The sequence below is a fragment of the Phalacrocorax carbo genome, chromosome 5, assembly GCF_963921805.1.
Source record: "Phalacrocorax carbo chromosome 5, bPhaCar2.1, whole genome shotgun sequence".
NCBI classification, from domain to species: domain Eukaryota; kingdom Metazoa; phylum Chordata; class Aves; order Suliformes; family Phalacrocoracidae; genus Phalacrocorax; species Phalacrocorax carbo.
This window is the reverse complement of record NC_087517.1, coordinates 43,437,835-43,457,974: the sequence shown is the minus strand read 5'-3', so window position 1 is coordinate 43,457,974 and position 20,140 is coordinate 43,437,835. Positions and strand designations below refer to the sequence as shown.

Below are 20,140 nucleotides of genomic sequence, written 5' to 3'. Positions count from 1 at the left end.
AACTGCCAGATTGGTATTCAATCAATCTAAATGATTTAGCAGCCAAAGCTCTTCTGGACTCTTGTAGCAACTCCCATTCTTAGTGCATCTAAAAAATTATTGCCAGTATTACGTTAAGTATTTGGAGTTGGTGATACTTTAAGTCACGATTGAAACTGCATATGTCAGGAACGTGCTTGAAGTCAGCTCTGGAGATACGCTTCTGAATGGCGGTTGCAATACTTGCTTTATTTAAGTGGTTGACATGTTTTTAATCAGAATCGTTGAAAAGCATGCAAAAAATAAACTAGTACCTTGAGTTTCAGCTACATGAAGTACAGAGGAGTCAAGGTATTGCTGCCCTGAGCCATGGTATTGACGGTGATCCCTGATTTTTTTTAATTGCTTCATCCTATTTTCCGTTCATAGTTTAGTAACTAATTGCACAGACAGTAAAGCTTTCTTTTTTTCTGGGTTGTACTGTGAGCTATACTTCCACAGTAAGCTTTTAGAAGCCAGATGAAGACACTGATGACTCTGTCAAGGACTCTGCCCTTGCTGACTTCTAGTAAATTGGGATGTTTTTCTTTACCGTAACGGAGGTTTGGGAAGTTCTTCCGTGAGTGTTGCTGTTAAGTTGGACTGGGGAGTCCTTGGAGGGTTTTGCTGTGCTGCAGGGTCTCTTGCTTGGGTAAGCTCCTTCCCCAACAGGATGCTGGTGACTTAATAAAAATAAATTTCCATAATCATTATTTCTTATTTCTTTCTGTATTCCCAGTCCTTTCGATTTCTAGAGCAGAGGTTCTCTAATGTCAGAGAGAAGGGCCCAAGCAAAATCTGTTTAGGTTTTGCCTCTTTTTCCCCCAAATCTCTGAAGGTTTTCAAACATCACTCCTGCTTTAAATTTCTAAAACAAACAAACAAAAAAAACCAACCCATGCTTCTGCTTCAGATTTGATAATTTGAAATTATCGATGTGCAACCCTTCGTTCCAGAGGCGTGAGCACAGTTCCTTGTAGCAGTGTCTTTCATCTTGTTTGCTCATCCGAGATATCTAACCTGGCAATAAATTACCTAGTGCTGCCCTCGCTGCTTAACAAGTTCTTGCCAACTCTTAACACTAATTAAGGTAGTGGGGGAACACCCTAAAAAAGATGTGGACACTGAATATACTTCTCATATTTACATGTGTTTTATTGGCTTTAGTTTTTAAATGTTTAAAAGTGGTAAAGCTGTAAGAGCTATCTTGGTCATGATGAACAAGTGTCAATAAAACCTCCAACCACATTACTTGCTAGATGCTGTAATTTACTTTCGTGTTTTGTTTGTTTGTTTTTTAAACATTCAAGACTTAAAAAAAAAGGCAGGTACTTGGGAGAGAGGAAGGTAGGTTGTTACTGCACAGGATTTAAAAAGAAGAAAATATCTGCTAGAAATGAGACCTTTCTAAATAAACAAGACAGCTTTTCCCCCAACATGTAAACTGATGGTTGCCATAATGTAATTACTGGTAGTGGGCTGTTTGACTTTGGTTGTGAATGGTGCTTCTAGAGCTTTTTTTCTCCCCAATGTGCAAAGAAGCTTTCCTGCTAAGAGTACTAGGCTGCTAGTCATGTCTCAAAGACTGTTGAGGGAACTGGGAATCATGGCCCAAACAGGATTTGCTTAGGAGGACTATTTTTTTTTTTATATTCTTCAACAGTGTTAAACTCTTGCAGTGTAAGCCTTCAAAAAAAAACAAAATTCAGGAGAAATAATCTGATTGCATCGTGTCTTCTCTCTGTTACAATAGTAGTCATTTAAAAAGAAAAAAGTAAAAGTTTTAAAATAAAATGGTTTTGGCCACTCTGAATTCGTTTGCTGTTTGATACTTAATAAGCATTCCACAATTTATAAAGGTAACAGCTGCAGCTAGCAAAGGTTTTAGCCTGCCAGGCATCCCTTAAACTTGTTTTGGTTTTTCAGAATCTTTCTGCAAACAACATTCCCTAAACCATGCTTTGCACCCATCAAGGCAGTGGAAAAGTCAGTGGGGCAGGAGGTTTTGTGGGGGCTGTTCAGTGGGTCCCAGCCGTAGTGCTTTTGAGGTATCTGAATACTGATCATGGTTTAGATGAGCCCTATAGGATGTTCCTGAGCTGTACACTGTTGGGGATCCTGAATTGCCTCTGGCTTCTCAGAAGGAGTCTGGGCTGGCTCAAAGTAGCACTAAAGTCCCTGAAAAACTGATAAAATGAGGTACTTGACATAAGAGCAAACAAAACATGCAATAAACTTGATCAAGAAGGAATGAGGGACAAAGTCATTGGAGTGATACTGCACAAACTCTGTTTCAGACTGGGGCAGGACTTTGAAGTTTTGAAGCTTAAATCATGGTATTTATGGTAGCTGGGGTTTCCCCCGCTTCCCATACATAAGCATAAATTGTATGTTGTTTAGATGGCAAGTACGGGGAGAATGGGTTAAATCAAAATCACTTCCCCTTCTAGAAAAGTCTTGAATCTATTCAGACGTTTCTAATGCTAGTAATTGGATTGTGTGAAATCCTAAATAATGTTGAGCAAGGCTGGAATCAGTATTGCCTGATGGTATTCCTTTTGAGTGTGTTCTTGCTGGTTTCTAGAGTGAGAAGTCATAATTTTATTTGTGATATAACAATATACACTGCCTTTTATGACAGTAGTTTTTCACAGCAGTTAATCTTGATGGTGAAAAAATCTGTGGTCATGGGTGTACAAAGTACAAAACTTCTGATGTAAAATACCAGGAAAAGCTGAAATACAAAAAGGTGATAGAATTGCTTTGAAAGAAAATTTTTTATGTCTCTTTTCACGAGGTGTCAATGAATGCTTAAGCATTCTTTGCAGCTGGGAAAAATGTTTTGTTTTTAATTTTAGCCCTGCTAATAAAGTCTTGTCATGTATGTCAATGAAGCAGAAAGAAAATTACTAGAGAGCTAACTGTAGGTTGCCATTAAAGCTGATTTCCTGCATTAAGCCAAAAACAACGCAAGATTTCATTTCTGGACTTCCTAAATATGTTAGTCACGCTGATGGCTTCCTAAACCCCAAAGCCGAAGAGCTACAGAAATTTACTGTGGGGACTATATTTGAAAGTATTTGCTCTTGTCTGTCACCTTGTCGTGATCTTCACATGTTGATCTTCTGCCGTCTCTATTTTTAAGATAATGTGCTTCGACTTCCAGCTGTTGACACTTGCAGACAGCTGCTTGGAGGGTCCTGCCTGAAAAATCCCTTCCTCTCTTTGTTCGGCCAATGAAATAAGAAGTGATCTGTTGTTTGGAGAGCACAGCTGAAGTTGCATCCTGCCAGATTCTTGGGCGGCAATGTAACAGGAGAAAACTCTTGCTGTAACTGCATGGGCACTTACTTTGCTCACAGTAATTGAGAAGTCAGCACTACTTTAAGAAAGTCTTGCAACCAGATAATGTACGATAAACAGAGAAAGGGGAGTTTCCTGGGAGCCAACAACAAAAAACAGCAGTTATGTTTCTGAACCTCAGATTAAATGATTTGTTCTAGTGCTGTCCCTTTGATAGCACCTCCAGTGCCTGCAGTCTTACTTGCATTTTTACCTACTCTCAAGTATGAGCTGCCAGAAGGTTTTTGGGCATTAGTTATTTTAGTGGCTTGTAATATCTGGAGCTCTAGAGTGTATTTAACTCTACTGGCTTGCATATTTGACACAGTGCTTAAAAACAACATGGGACCAGATGTGTTTATACTGAAAAGTATCAAATCAAATTAGATTTTTAATTTCCTTCTCAGCAACATGCTGCAGTGCTTCATCAACTAACTTCATGAGGGCTTTGTGCTTTGAGTTGTTATGTTTTTTAAATGATGACTAAACCAGAAACGAAGGAGTGGTGACAACTGCAGTGCTGTGGTATTAAACTTGCTATAATTCACTGTCTCATGATAACGTGTTTCTGAGAAATCTTCTTTCCCTGTTGTCTGCCCTCCTCTCTCTATTTTCATCCTGACGAGTTAGATCTGATATTCTTGTGTTGATGGAATAAATTTTCCTTAGGCTGGTCCCAACTGCAGTAATGCAGAGATGTTGAGCGTGAGCACCTCCAGCCTCTTAGATATGTTCCTTTTAGGCCAGCTGGAAGGGTTGTATTATGTTAAACTCTTTTAGGTGTTACTGTTAAAATACCTTTTTTTTATAGTGGAGGAGCACTGTTTAATATGGCAGTGGGCAAAGGCAGGACTGGGCCTGGGCTGTGAAGGGACTCTGGGCAGGCAGCTTGGGTAGAAGCAGACCGGCGGACAGGGGTTGTGTCCATGCTGGGAAGGAGCTGGTACTGAGAGGTATGCATGTGTCTCACAGGGGCTCACTTCGTACCGGCTCTAATCTGGTTGTGTGCACTGAATGTCCACAAGTGGAGAAAGTCCATTAGGTATACTCTTGGACTACCTCTCCTGGGTTAATTTTTTTGCCAAGAAATCTAGCTTCTGTCCTGAAATGTCTCTTAAGATACAAACCAGAATACTGTTTAAGTGTTGTGTCCCAGGGGATGCCCTTCTGAAATGTACTGGCCCAAACTGAAATGTTGATGTGGATGTACCCTGTGTCTAAGGTACTTGCTGGTTTGATTCTGTTTTCTCCTGGGATCCTGAATGAGAGCTGCCAGCTTGGTTTAGCATTTCCAGCTAACTTTAAGAAAACGGTGGGAGGAGGTGAGCCTTGTAGACTTGCGATGATGGGCACTTCGGTTGCTTAGCCTTCTCTTTACCTGCTCCTCAACAGAGTGAGAGGAGCTACTTTCCCTGGGTCACTGTGAGGCAGCTGGGTCCAAACTGCAGCTGGAAGGAGAGGTGAGGGACTGGGAAATGCAGGTGGTGATGGGGAGAGGCCTCAAAATACCAGGAGCTGAGAGTGATGCATGGAGCAGGAAGCCTTTTTTGGGAGCTCAGGTGCAGAACATAGGCTTGTTCCAGCAACCTCCAGCTCAGGACCTGGAGGCTTTGGGATGGATAGCTGTGCTAGCAGAGCTGGAGGTCAGGGAGCATAGGTTTGGTGCAGGCCACAGGGCACATCCTGACACCCTTTTCCAGCCCCTCAGAGGGAAGGATGGTGTCTCGTTTAGGCAGACCGCTGGAGAGATGATGTGTGTTGGGAACCTGAGTATCATCAAGGATTCAAGAGTTATTTGAGAAGTCATGCTTGTTTGTATCATCTCACCTCCAGTTGTGTTTGTCTTGAAAAGGTTTATGAAAAGATTATTATCTTTATCTTCAGTTTATTTCGTGTTGTTGGCAGGATCTTTGTATATTCTCTTCTGTATCCTAACTGTTTGCAGGAACACAATGGTGTAATTTTCATGAATTACTTATGGTAGGAGTTTGTATGCTCTCTCTGTGTGTGGTGGGGAGAGCCACAGAAGCACAGCACCAGCCTGCTGCTGGTGGCAGGGACCTTCTTGTGGCCCAGCAGCTCATTCATGAAGTTCTCACTCTCTTCCACCTAGGAGAACTGAGGTCTTTGTGACCTATGCTGTTTCTACCGAACTTGAAAATCCAGGGTCTAGTCAGAAGGTCTGACTTTCTTTAGTACTTCTATAAGCTTTGTGGGTGCAGTGGTAAGATACCTGTCTCCCTTTTGGGGCAGATGTGGCCTTACTGAAGTAGGAAGTATGCTTCTGACTCAACCATCTTCCTGTGATAGCGTGTCAGTGCCTTCAAGAGAAGGCTGCAGCTGTCTCATGGCATGGCTCTTGACTGCAGACTTTCCAGTTGGACTGCTCAGAGGATGAAGGCACAGAGTCAGGTCACGTTGGCTTTTCATGATGTCTCTTCTAGATAAGTTGGTCTAAGATGCATGGAGAGTATAGAAAGATCCCAGCTTTATCTGCATTTGTGAACACCCTGTGCAGAGCCTACATGAAGTGCAAGGAAGGTGGAACCAATTCAGGGTCAGCAAGACAAAGAGCTGTAGCTTAGGGTGAAGTCAGATGCTGCTTTTGACTTTTTCCTGAAGGCACCCTTATGAAGTGGGGCAAAATGTTTCTGTCCCCAGCCACAGACCTGTCTGATCCTGTTCTTTATGCTCCTGTGAAGCTTGTGGGAAAGCATAAGGGAAGAGAGAATGTCATTGCCATGGAGGGAGAGGGAGTGGACTTAAGTTGGGAATACAAAGGTCAAAATACATGGCTGACAGTGCAGCAGCCCCACTGTCAAACTGCAGGAAATTGGTGGGGTCTGGTTATAGGTTATCCCTTAACCCTACTGGGATTATGCCTTAGCTCTATTTGACATACTAATCCTTCCTGCCAAGCTGTAGGGAAGTACAGCAAGATGCTAATTACACATTTATGCCTGAAGATTTATTACAACTCTGTTACCTAGAAAATCCAAAATGTTTTTTAGGGGGGAGGAGGGGGAATAAAAAACCATCTTATCATGAGTGGTCTGTGTTTGACTCTAAAGCTTTTCATGATAGTGCTGAGCGTTTGAGTGCATCAGCAAGTTTGTCCACATGCTGTTTTTATGCAAGTGTTACGGTCTGACAACTATGAATCACCCGCTCAGCTCTTGATTTGCGTCAATCAAACCACATTTAAGAGAGGCTTTGTTTGCAGTTTGGAATGCAAGACCAAGGCAAGTGTGCGAGTGACTGCTTCGAGCAGATCCTCTTGAAACTGGATTTAATGGTCCAAGCTCAAGCTCTGGGGAAAGAGCCTGTGGCTCAAGTGGGAGGTGAGAAGTTGATGTTCTTTTCCTTCTAGTCACGCAGACCCTTCCTGCTGGTACACCGAGTTGTCACTGAACTCCTTGAACCTACAGGTGTGGGCTTGTGCTCGAGAGACTTATTTATGCAGGTTTCTTCGTGCAAGCACAGGGTTTATCCCCAAGGTGTCTATGATAAGAGCTTTTTAGATAAAGGCATACATATTTGTCCTTACATTTAACTATTTCTTGTTTTTTTTTTTTTAATAAGAACTTAATAAAATCAAATTCATTACAGAATCATCTTTCCATAGCTCCAAACATGGGAGTCCTTTCTTTCAGAATTATCTCTACTTTTAGACAGTAAGTCTGTACTTTCTGACCTAGAAACTGTGACTGCAGCAGGATCGTGAGCCAGGCAATGTCAGTGCCGAAATGGAGCTCCCACCTCAAAGCGGATTGCAAGCCCAGAAATAAATCACTTTGGCAAACTCAGCCTTGGGGTGGGACACGACTTCATGCTGCTGAAGTACAGAACGTCTTTCGGAGAGGCGTTACAAAAAAATCGACAACCCCAAAACCCACAGCAGTCTTATCTGCCCTTCACTTGAAATAGCTGGTACCTAGCTAGGGATCTTTAAGAGAGTTACAGAGCTATTCCTGGAAATATGCTGAGGTTGTATTTGTTCCCTTTGGAAGCCCACTTAGTGAAGGTTTGCCTGGTTAGGCAAACTGTAAGTTGCATGCTGTCTTCTTGTATGCAAGGTGCACTGTAAATTCTTTTCCTTCCCCCACCCCCCCCACCCCCAGCCTCTTAGTATCCTCCTTTCACTTGCAGGTGGGAGCAACCATATTTCTTCCTTTGAGCTCTTCTCCCAGCATTCAGGACCTGTATCTGAGGTCCTCCCTAGCTCTGACATTCCTGTGCAAGCATGCTCTACTTTCCCTTGTCCTAAACCCACCCGTGACCTAGTTAATTCTCAAACCACTTCTGGCCTCTTCCTCCCTCCACGCTTTCAGCTCATTGAAGTCTCTTCCTTCCTGTTCCCCTCTGGCACCAGTCGTTGTGCTCATCAAAACATTGATCTCATGGGCTGTAGGGTTGCCAGCGTCAGGCCACTGCTCTTCCAAACACTTTTTCTTGCCCCCCCCCACCCCAGAAACAATTTTTTTTCATTGGACTTGCTTTCACTATTTTTCAGGCTGAAATTAGAGGATTAATTCCTGCTTTCCTGCTGACAGTCACGGGAATGAGCTAATTTCCAAGTGTCAGGATGCTGATCCTTATGTCATTCAGTTCCCAGAGAAGGTAATAAAATAACTATAAGGATAAGTTGCTGTAGCAGATGCAGCACATTGGGTATATGGCAGTCTATTAATTACTTGTGTTCTACCTTACTTTTAAAATAAATCAATAAGTGTTGATAAAACACTAGAGAGCATGCAGGGTTTTTTCTCTACCCATATTTTCCTCCTCTGTATTCTCCGATTGTAAATCTTGACTGGTTTTAACTGTCCGGTTTTTGGACAACCTTAGTGTTGCCCTGTGGAAACAAACACTAACAGGCCTTCTTGCCTCTTTCCCCAGACTTGGGGATGTCATTGCTAGCTGGTTTTAATCTTTGGAGGCAGACTAGCAGGGAGGTAGGTGTTTTATCAGTTCATTACATCATATATTTGCAGTATGGTAGTTCATAGCATCTTGTGAAATTACTTGGAGGTAGAGAGGAAACCATCTTCCTGAATGTTGCAAAGAACCCTCATGTGCCCAACTCTTTTTGGCTGTGGGTTTGTTTTTTGTTTTTTTTTTTTTGTTTTTGGGTTTTTTTTTCCCTTAAGGAAATCTTTCTTGTTGCTGCTGTTGTTACAACATTCATTGCCATGCTCTTCAGTTTGGTTTACTGGTCAACTTGATGTACTCTTGTCCATGTTAAGTGTGGTGGCAGATAGGTGATCCATGCATTTGCTAATGCTTATAGATTGTATGACTGAGAAACCTGATTTTCTTTATATGCTATTAATAAACCAGAATTGTCTTGGTTTGAAGAGTCTAGTCATATTGTTTTGCCTGTTGGTCCTCCTGGTCTAGTGATGGCAGAGCTATGATGTGGACAGGGCTTACCATGGTGCTCCTGTCCAGGTGCTAGTTTCCTCTGCAGTGTTTCTGCTACTTGAACTCAGTTGTTCAATATAGGAAAGGGAATGTAAAATAGATAAAAATAATTTTTAAAAATCCAAATTTCTCTTGGAAGTGGGGGAAAGAGGTCCTTTCTCTGTATGAAATTTTGCATTGATCTCTTTGATTAAATACGTGTCGGAGGAGGTGTTTGGGGTTGTGTGTGGGAACTGCATCTTTTCCTTTCTTGAGGTTTTGAAGTGACATCATCCTGTTTCATATGCTTGAGGACAGCTTTAAGAAGGGACCTGTTCTATCATTGTGTTTTATCATAGACAACTATGTGCAGACACAGCTTTTATATAAGAAAAAAAAAAAAGTTTGGAAGTTGGAGTGTTAGTTCCACCTTGGTGTTCAGGAGCACTTTGGGGAGGTGCCCTTAGGCAATATGGCTGCACTTTTAGCTATGTGGGGTGGGAGACGGGACAGAAAAGTCGACTGGAGTCAGATGGTTCCGTGGAGCAGAAATTTTCCTCTGATTTGTGGGATATTTGACAAATTCCAGTTTTTCATTGAAGTACCCATGTGGATGCCTAGTTGTCTTTTGGCTGGACATCAGAAATGTCCTTGCCCTAAGACTAGCACCTTCTGACTTGCCTTGTCTTGCAGGTCTTTGCTGGCTGAGCTCACAAGTGGCTGCTTAACCTCTGGTGCTTTTGCTGGTACTTGGCTACCTAAGCCTGCTTTCACTCGCTCACAAAACCCCAATAATATAGCCTAAAATGGAAGAGTAGTTGGTGATATGCCTAGACTGATGCTGCTGTTAGAAGGTTATTTCCCTGCTAAGTAGTTACCGAAGTTGTAAAGATCAATGGTCACCAGCTGCAGTGACCAAATTGTTTTTAAGCACCTTTTGACCTTTGATTTATAAACAACTGCATTTTGAAATTAGCAAATGGCTGCACTTAAGGCTAATGAGTGAGTAAAAGGGCACTGTGTTACAAAAGGCTTTGAAGAAACCGAGTCTGTTCTTGGAATTAGAAAAGGGAGGACGTAGAAAACAAGCATAGTACTGGGCTGGGCTTTTTTAAGGCTGCATGTGACCAGTTCAATGATCTATCTCCAAATGTCTTATACCCGTGCAAGCTTTGAAATGTTTAAGAATGCAGGTCTTCATCCAGCAGCTGCTTTATGATGAAGTGGATTTCTGATTTAGCAAACGGTAGGTGCAGTTGCACAGTGTTGGTCACCTCCCAAATGAGTTTTGGCAACTCCTTTACACCACAAACTCAGCATTACAAGAGGAGATGTGTAGCTGGTGGAGGGAGCTGGGCTGCTGGTCCTACATGCCACGCACAAAACAGGGGCCTTGGTGACATGAGTGGGCCTTCATGGTGGTGGTGAGTTTGCCCAGGCTTTGATTCTGCTCCCTTGCCACCACAGGCTGCAGCAATAACACTTTTGCCTCCAGAAAAGATCAGAGATGGCTGTTAGGCTCTTCAGCGGTCCTGCTAGAGATCTTTCTGAGGGAGAGCTGCTCAGCACAAGTGTGCCTGCTCAAAGAAAATCAAGGGCGGGGGAAAAGAGGAGGTATTTAATAAAAGATCTTGCCCTGTTTGTCCAAAGCATGCAGTCAAAGCGGGGCATGTTTTAGGTTTGCCTTGCTTTTGTGATAGCTTGTGGCTTGGCATATGGGAGAGGCAGAACGCTGTGCTGAGGAAGAAATTAGAGTCCCTGAGAAGACCCAAATGCAAGGGGAAAGCTGTGGCTGGTCAGACCATGCTTAATTTTGGCACCTTCTTTGTGCTTCATCTCATTTCCTAACTGTGTATCTTGAACAAACTGAAAAAGTACGAGGGGAAATACTTTTTCCATCCTAAACTAAAGGAAAGGTTTTGGTAGTAATTCCATGGAAATTAAAGTTAATCTTTCTATTAGCTCGACTTCAGTGGAAATTGTTAAATACTCTGGGATGCTGTCATTCTGTAACCTATGACTGCAGTTTGAAGTTTTTCAGTATGTTTTTGATTTTTTTTTTTCCACCAGCTTTGAGTGCTTGGGTTGCTTGTCAACTTTTTGAAGATTCTTCACTGTGAAGCTCTTCATGTCGTGTTTTTCTTTTTTCTTTTTTTTTAATTTTTTCTAAGTAATACTTCTGGGCTCAAAACTGTCAATATTAAACTAACAAAAAATCCATAGGCCAGTGCCTTCTGTTTTATGCTGCTGTAGTGAGTGAAGTTGGGTTTTATTAGATAACTACATATGTTTCAAAAACCTTTTTACGCTTTGGCAGCGTAGCAGCTGAAGTGCTTTCAGAGTGCAGTCTCCCGCCTGGCTCTTTGATCTCCCCGGGGATTACGCTGACAGAAAGTGGTGGAAAGTATACATATGTGCATCATTTGAACTTCTAGCAGGGGTTTTGATTTTAGGTGAAAGTTGTTTATTTTTGAGAAGTTCTGCAAAGGCTTGGTCCTTTGGAAATACAAACTTACCCTTGATTGACTTGTTCCTAGTACTTCAAAATGTGGGTTTTATTTTGTATTAGTGTGTGCTTTGTGGGTTTTTTTATTATTTTTATTTTATTTTATTTAATCCACTTGTTGCTCTGCAGGCACAGTTGCTATGCTTCAACCTAAAAGCTAGCGCAGATGCAAGAATGAGGTGCAGGAGCAAGACAGGGAAGGAAGCGAGACCTGCTGAAGGGAGTGCTTATGGCAGAGGAGATACTGGTGGTAAAGCCAGTTGGGCAACCCATGAGCTTTCTACTCCAAGGCTGTGAGCTCCATGCATGCCTTAAGTGTTGTTGTGCAGGACCCTTAGCTGAAGGTAGCTGTCCTGTGGAGGAGAGGAGCTTATAGCTTGGGTTGTCTTGGTGGCTGTGGCCCTATAGTAGAAAAGCTTTGCAGTGGGTCTGCTCTCATACTGCCTTGAAAGGAATTACTTCCTTTTTCGTATTAGTCCATGACAGTAAAATCTTGCCCTGAATCTTACTAGGAACTTGAGTTTTCCCTCGTAGGCTTAAGTACTGTCAAGCTTCAGGGTAGCATCTAGCATTCAGTCCCAGTCCATATCTATAGGCTTCCTCCCTTTCCTTCTTATGGCACTCATCGTCTGATGAAACACTTGGTGACAGAAATGAAAGAAACTTCTTTTTCATACCACTCATTGCTCTAAAAGTCCTGAGTGTTTAAAAATCTGCCTGCTGTGTTTTCCTTATTCTGCTGTTTATTTTTCAAAGCAATTCTTTGTCTCCACAGCAAACTTGAATGTGTGGCTGTGAATTTCAGTTGTGTTGTATATATAGTGCAGGTGTTTTTTGTGGTGTTTTTTTTTTTATTAGCCTTAAGTAGTTGCACCTTGCATTACACACATGCATGAACATATTTTTTGTATTAAGGAGCAGCAGCACAGTCTAATGTAGCAAGTGTGTGTTACTCTGTGTGGAGGAGCTGCTGCTGGGTGCTGCCTGGCTATACGTATGTAAAAGCTCAGCTGTATAATACCAGCACCAGATTAGTGCAGTGCCTCCTTAAGAGGGAATATTCCTAAACTGTGGGTAAACAAGAGCCCCATTGATCTGTGTGTTTCTAAACGGCATGTTCAAAGTCCCTTTTGATGACTTATTATCTGTCCTCAAAAGTAGATACTATATATATAATTTTACATGCATAATAAAACGCACCATATTGCAAGAGATGGCTTGCATTCCTGATGGTGTCCACAGGAGTAAAAATAGCTTTGCCTTATGTGGTCTTATTAAGCATTTGATGTATGTTTAGGGAACCCAGCAAAGCAGGAGCAGGTTGACTGCCCTTCCCTGAGCCGAGGGCTGGCCAAGCTCCCCACCGCTGAGAGACACCAAAGCTAATGCCTGAAGAACCAGCTCTTTCCACTTCACCAGCAGTCCAAAACCCAAACCCACTTGCAATACGTATCCCATCTGCTGTGTATTCATGTGTTGGTGCGCTCTGTAGGGGAAGAATTGAGTTTGGATGGGGTTGTGTGTGAGGCTTGTGGGCGTTTGGAGGAGCCTTGTTCTGAAGACCCCCTGCTTATGTGCCCCACTCCTCATGTTTCTTTGCTTTGTCCTTCCCCGCTTAGCTCAGGTGAAATGAAGGGCTGCTCGCTTCCAGTGCTCTTGATCATGGAAGTGCCTGTGTGGTCACAGCTGCCATTGGCGGTTACAGAAATGGAAACCACAAGTCTTTTCTTTCTACCGTTGATCCTGAGTTGCTGTTAAAGGATTTCAATTGCAGCAGTTCAGCTCTCCACCTCACTAAAGCTGCCTGTGGCTCCAGGTTTCAGGGTGCAGCTGCAGACACAGACTCTGAATTTATGTCACTGAGGTAGGAGCCCTATGAAGTTGCTCCTACCCATGAATGGTTGTGATTTGTTTTGGTGAAAATTAGGTGAACCAAGGAGAGACCAGGCTGGTGAGCCCCAGCGAGCACCTGGAGAACCCACCATGCTATCTGCTAGCTTTGCTTACTCATGGTCTGAACTGCGTTTTATTGGCTGTTCTTTTGGTTTTGCTTCTGCCTGGGGCTGGGATGCAGAAGCTATTCCTTCCCCACTCGCTGGCAACTGGGAATGTATTCACATTCCAATACATATGTCTACATATGCAGGTCCTGACCTGATGTCTGACAGCACGTGTGTCTCGGGCTTGTTATGGGCTTCAGGTCAAAGTATTTGCGTTGGCATTTACTCCTTTGGGTGAAATCTGAGTTTGTGTGATTTAAACTTTCTCTGCTCTGCAATAGGTAGCAGCTAAATGAAACAAAAGACAACCAAAAACCCACCCCAAAGCCCCTTCGCTTCTAAAGCTCACTCAGAGCATCTGCATGTATCATTCAAATGGCTGGAACTGTTCAGTCATCTATATAATTGTTAAATATTAAATGCGGCAATGAACTGTGTACTTGCTATTCGGTGACTTTATTTTTCAAAGCATTTAGCAAAAGTGGGCACACATGTGGCGTTCCTAATACTCTGTAAATGGTTTTGTCCTGATCCTCCTGGGGACGGGTGTTTTCCCAAGGCATTATGAAAAAAACGTGAATTTTGATTTCAAATTTACGTTACAACACAAACTGTGCAGACTCTCTGCGGAAAACTTAGGGCCCTGTAACTTCTGGAAATCTCAGCAGCTTTGTGTTTCCTCTGTGATCTCGAGGCCTGCACCTAAGAGTTGACAGCTTCATTCCAGGCCATATACATTGCAACATGAGATGTCCTCAACCAGAGGTAAGGTGAGCAAATATTTTTTGGGTGCTTTTTAACTCCTCCAAATACTAGTACTATGGATTTAAGTCTAGGGTGATGTAGACCAAGTGTTTGGGTGTGGGTGGGGTTTTTTTGGGGGGGTGTTTTTTCTTCCTCTAGGCATACCAGAATGGATTTCTCTTGCTTGCAGACAGTGTCTTGTGTTTTCCTTAGCCACTGTCTGTGAGACGGAGCGCAGGCCGCTAGGCTGTGCTACCCTGTAGGGCTGAGGTGCCACCTTCCTGGTGGTGACACAGGGCCAGCTGCTGTGGGACAGCCTGCCTGGGGCCTTTTGGTTAGGGCTTCATGAGTAGCCTATGCACACTAGCTTCTTCCCACACAACTCTTTGGAGAGCTCCAGTTAGCCAGAGATGATCAAATATGGGCTTTGTGGTGGTAGCCACAATTTAAGAATGAGTGAAATAACTTTGCGGCCCATTGGTAGTTTGTTTTCTGTGCATTACAATTTTTAATTTCTTGGGGCATAAAAATCAGCTGTCCTTTAAAGACTTAAAGGTGCTGCTTCTGCTTCCTCAAGTGTTTTGTCAGGACATGGCACCCGACTGCAAGAACTGTGTGTACAGCATGTCCTGAGCCACCAGAAAAGCACCCAGACCATGTCTTAATGCTTGATTTTGGAAGGGCAGGGGACTGTAGTACCACCTGGTGCCTAGGTCATCACCCCTCCAGGGTGGTGAAGCCCTGCTGATGACTCTCACTTCTTTAGCTTCTTTGCTCAAAAGCTGATGGATATTGTATACTCTCCCTTCCATGGGTAGAGCTTTCAAAGAAATGCTAAAAGTGAGCTGGGTTTTAGCCCCAAGCGGGACTGCCAAGGTGGTGGGTGGTTTGTGGTTTGGTGTGTGTGGTTGTTGGGTTGTTTTGGTCTTGGGTTTGTGGTGGTTTTTTTTTTGTTTGTGGGGTGGTGGGGTGGTGTTTGAGCTGTGTCTTACTTTCCTACTTCTTTACACCCTCCCTAGACTCTCTTGCTGCCGATCTCCCTTCTCACAGTAATTGCCAATGTCCTACACCCTGTGAACTGTCTACTTTGCAGTTGACTATCAATTTCTTATCACTTTCCTTACCTTTTTTCTGGATTTTTGTGTCTGACACTGATTAATAGATTTTACTGGTGGAGGACAGGATGGGTAGACTGTGCAGGGTAGTAGTAGTTTAGGAAAATATTGCTAAAAACAGAGGCAAGTGCTCTGGATTTGTTGGTGTTTTATATGTTTGTGTCTTTTCTGTCTGTTTAGCGTACAAAGCTGGAAATATCAACAGGTGATTAAACATAAAATATTTTAATTCTCACTGATTCATTACACATTGCAGATGAATTTGTTCTGAGGGAGAATTATTTTGAGACTGAGCATTTTGTAGGCGGCCAAGGATTTGCAGGTGGCAAGCTACAAAGGGAGGTGGCAGGCCTGGGGTAGGGAACAGGTGGAGAAGATGCTTGGGGAATGCTGCTGTTCCTTGAACTTAGCCCATCTCTTCCTCTTTTTGCTCTTTATTTTCAGTGATCAACATGTTAAAAAATGAAATACATAAAAAGGTTTAACTTCTTATTAGTAAGATGACTGACCAAGAGGGTTTTTTTTCCTCCTGAAAAGTCCTTCATGCCATAACTTAGAGTTAGTGCTCATGGTGTCTTCTGTGTTGTGTTCTTGGTAGCACTTTTGGATGTGGGTGCTTTATAGCATTGAAGAGCATTTGGGACTTAGGAGGCCTGATTTTGGTGACACTTTGAATAGCCCAGCCCAAAGATACTGTGCATCTCAGAAGCTTCATCTTTATCCAGGAGCTGATCATCCTTTTCCTGTAGCCTGGGTCTGCACCTGTGCAACTATACAGATATGGTCATGAAGTGTGGGAGTGCTGGTAAATCCAGTGTTTTGGGGTCTGAGCGTGTATTACAAGTGGTTGATGCTTTAGGAAAAGCATGGGTGCCTCCCTCTTGGGGCTGGTGGTGGAGAGGAAGATCTGCACCAGGCTGGGGCTTCCCACAGCCTGGGAACACGTTATAATTCAGTGTTGTACTGAGGCAGCTGGGTGGAAAGTGTCTATAGAAATTAAATACACCTTGAAAACAAAGGCAAAGGAGAAACTTGAGGCTGGGTACACGGTGGGAAGCTCTTGGAAGTAAGTGCCTGGCTTTTCTTCACTTGGAAATACAATTGCTGGTCTGCCCCTCACCCCCCCACCCCCCTTCATTGGAGCATTGTTTGTGCTCCCCTTGAACATGAACTGCCGAAGCCTCTTCACTTTGTGTGGGCAGGCGTGGAAATCTGTTTCCCATCTTTCAGAAGATTCCGGCTAGTTAGGTTGCTTTTGTCATTCAATTTTCTCTTGTTTACCAGGGTATTAGGAAGCTGGAATACAAGCAGCGTGTGTTTTGCCCTAGGAAATATCAGTAGTCCAGTCACCATTCCAGAAATTCCTCTTGGTTCATTTTTCTTTGTAACAGAGCTCACAAAGATTCTGAATGCAGTAAATGTAAATCTGAAAAGGTCAGACCTCATGTATGCTGGAGACAAGAGTGCAGGATGACAGCGATGCAGGGGCACAGATGAATTTTAAACTGTGGATTAAGAACAACGTGTTCACAGAGAACTGTCAAAGTACATCTCTTGAGTACCGAGGAGGAATTAGAGGTAAAGCAGTGAGTATTTCTCTAGCATTTCTTGGTGACTTTTTAACATACAGGAGAGAGGGATCAAAACACAAGATTCATGGCTAGGAAAGGGTAAGAATTGCATAAACTGGGGTTGTTCTTTACTTCCAATCGCTTTGCCTGCGGGATCCCAGCGGCAGAGGAGTGCAGGGGGAAGCAGCACATCAAGGGTTTTTCCTGTTGGCCAAAGCTGTGTTGAATGAGCTGTTTTGAGTATGGATTGATGCAGAGTTTGCAGTTGAGATGTTTCTGTTCTGTGGGTCCATTCATGTGTGAGCTTGATGGTTTTGTGCTGAAAGCCTGTCCAAAGGCTTCAGTTTGGATGAAGTCCTTGTTCAGCAGTTCCGTAATGGTGGGATTGGCTTTGACTTGATGCATTTCCAATTCAAGAAGTGAAAAATGGTACACAGTGGAGGGGGAATCTCATCTAGAGTAACAGAATCGACAAATGTCAAGTGTTTTCAGCTGCTCCTTTGCACGTGGTGTACAAAGGATGAACAGTTCCTGCTAGCTGGGCATTCAGTATATTGAAATGTGGGCCAAAATTGATTTTTCAGGGAGGCCATTGATGTGCACTGCCAGTTTGATGGGGCTGTCAGCACAGCACTGCCTCCGGATGCTGTTGCACCAGAAAAAGGAGGCATGGCAATGGATGAGGGATGAACAGGGCTGGTTTCTCCATCACTGGCTGGAGGAAGGGAGAACAAAAATAGCTCTTTGTGTAAAACACTGAAAGATGCAGCCAAAGCTGATGGAGGCATTTGTCATTTAGCAAAGTTATGGGTTTTTTGTTTTGTTTTAAATAACATACAGGTAGGATAATATGTTCAGGATAATAATGTGCACTAGTTCTAGGAACTGAGAAACTAAGAATATGAACATTTTGTTTGTGGTGAGTGCCTTGGAGCATGGGAAATGCCGGCAGACTCCTCTTCCCCTGCCGGCACTGGTGCTGCTTAGCTGCTGCCAGCTTCATCATCCTGGGACCCCACCCTGCTGTTAATGTCTTGAAGTGACTTGGCACATGGAGAAAAATCTCATACTTAGGGTATTTAAACCATTTCAGGGAACGAGCTAAGCTAGAGATGAAAGGTGAAGGGTGCTGGGGAGTGCTGTACACTGCCTGTGCCATGATTACTGGGAGCTGACTGGTGCCTCTCAGGACTGCGAACTACAGAGTGGGTTGCGTGTGGTAGTTCCTGACTCAAGCACGGGGATGGGTGCGCTCCTGGAATGTGATGGGAGAACACACCCCTGTGCCTCTCTTCCCCCACCTCAGCTTCATTTCATACGTGAGCTGTTTTAGGGCTGTTCGTCTGTATTTGGTGCCCACCTTGGGCTTTTCTTCTGCAGGCTGTGCAGCACACAAAACTAATGTCCCTGTTATGGTGCAGGGAGAGGCAGTTCCTTTGGGTCACCAGTAAGCAGGGAAGGCAGTTTTGTAGTGGGAAACCAGAAATCTACCATCTGAGGAAACTGCCAATTTACAGTCCCTGGTTTCCACCCTGAAAGAGGGGAGGATAAAGCTTACAGAAATGTATTTCCAGATGAAACATCTCCAAATAAACTTGGGTCCTTTTTATACCATTTTACATTTTTCTCACCATTTTTTGGTATGTGGTGTGTTTACTGAAGGTGCTGTTACTTGCTGTTCATGGAAACTAACGGAATATGTTTTGGTTTAGGACAATAATTGTATATATAATGTGTATAGCTGATACAAATATATTGATTTATATAAATCTGTTAATTGATGTGATAACATTGTCTTCTGTATAATAAACCTGCTATTTTATGATCTTCAACATATTTGGATTTGGAAAGGTATTATGAAGGAAAAGGCATTCTTTTTAATTTTATTTAAAGAAAGAGAGGGTTCAAGGCCCATTATGCATTAAACAAAAATATTCTTTAAAGAATATATTAGCTCATAACTCCAGGCAGCATATGTCTTCTCTCCAGAGAGTCCTACTTGTGAAAACAGCATCACTTGTGAGGGAGAGAATCGCTGACTTGAAAAGGACTGGGTTATTTTATCCAATCTGCCCCAGTTCAGAGACTTTTCATCTTTGTGGCTATTCAGCAGAGGCTCATGTCTGTGGTTTTGTTTTTGGTTTGGTTTTTTTTTGTCGTTCCCCCCTACCCCCAAAAAAATTTAAAAATCTCACCAGTAGCACAGAAGGGGAGTGAGTGCTTAGGCTCGGTGTGGGCAGTTCTGGTCGTACCAGTGCAGGGTTTCTGCATGCTTTTTGTAGCTCCCAATTAATAATCTGCTGATTTCAAGCTGCCATCTTTCTACATGCTCCCTGCTTGCCCTGAGAAGTCTTGAATCTGTTTTGCGGCTTTCCTAAACTTGTGCGTAAAATTGCTCTCTGGCCGTTTTAATGTCAGTAAGGCTTTGGCACAGCTTCCAAGCATCTCAGAGCGGTAGGATGGCCCCTTCCACACAGTGCCATGCCCATGAGATCAGCAGCAAAGACTCCTGCAGTACTGGGAAGAGGCTATTGCATGGCCATGTCTTCCTCGCTCTTCAAAAATTTGTTTCACAGTAGTATGAGACGTTAATTTTGACTTACCCACGCCTCCTTTTTTTCAACGTCCTTCCCCTTCCATGGGAAGGAGGGACACATCAGCTGGGAGGAGCTTTAATGGATTCTGATGGATTTCTGAGAGGTGCCACTTTGCTTTTGGTTGGGGCTCACAAAGCTGTGGAGGCATGGCTTTAAGATGACAAATGGGAGATAAATAACTTCAGATTAAAACAAAAAACCCAACAACAAGACAAAACCTGAAATACTTCTCTTCTTTTGATTACTTCTGAGTAAATGGTGTCTTAAGGAGTGTTCTAAGCAGTAAAAACAAGTATCTTAATTTACACTTTTCTACTTGCAGTCATCAAACAAAAACCAATATAACAAAACAGGAATGACTTAAAAGTCTTGACTTTTCTTTTTTTAAGATACTTTTTGATTACTAAGAATAGTGGTGCTTCTTGGCATTGCTGTTTTTACAAGTTGGCTTATTGCATTGCTTGCAACTCTCAGTCTTTGTTTTATTTAGCTGTGGTTTTTAATTTCCTGCTTGTGGCAGGGTATGTGTTTGTCAAACGCTCTAGAGCTAGGATCATGCGGCTTGCCTTTCCACTCACAGTTACTGGGTTACAGCGGCGTTTGCTTCGCAGACGGTTCAGTGTGCAAGCTGACAGCATGTGGCTATATTCAGCATAACCTGCAGCAGCTCCTGTCAAGTCATGTGTGACTTAAAGCCTGATGTTTTCAGTGGTCATAAATCAGTGTTTAGTTTTGCTTGAACTTGGGAGTGAGCTTTTAAATCACAAATGTATTCTTGCTAATGCCTTATCCTCATTAATTTGGTTTTGAAACTAATGTTTTAATTTCATTTTTTGAATGGGAT

At 43.0% G+C, this 20,140-nt stretch overlaps 1 protein-coding gene across 7 annotated transcripts in view; it reads left to right on the top strand.

Annotated features, from left to right (window-relative positions):
* The window catches only part of HDAC4 (histone deacetylase 4), a 266,018-nt gene that overhangs the window by 66,642 nt on the left and 179,236 nt on the right, over positions 1-20,140 (top strand). The gene's annotated exons all lie outside the window — the stretch shown is intronic.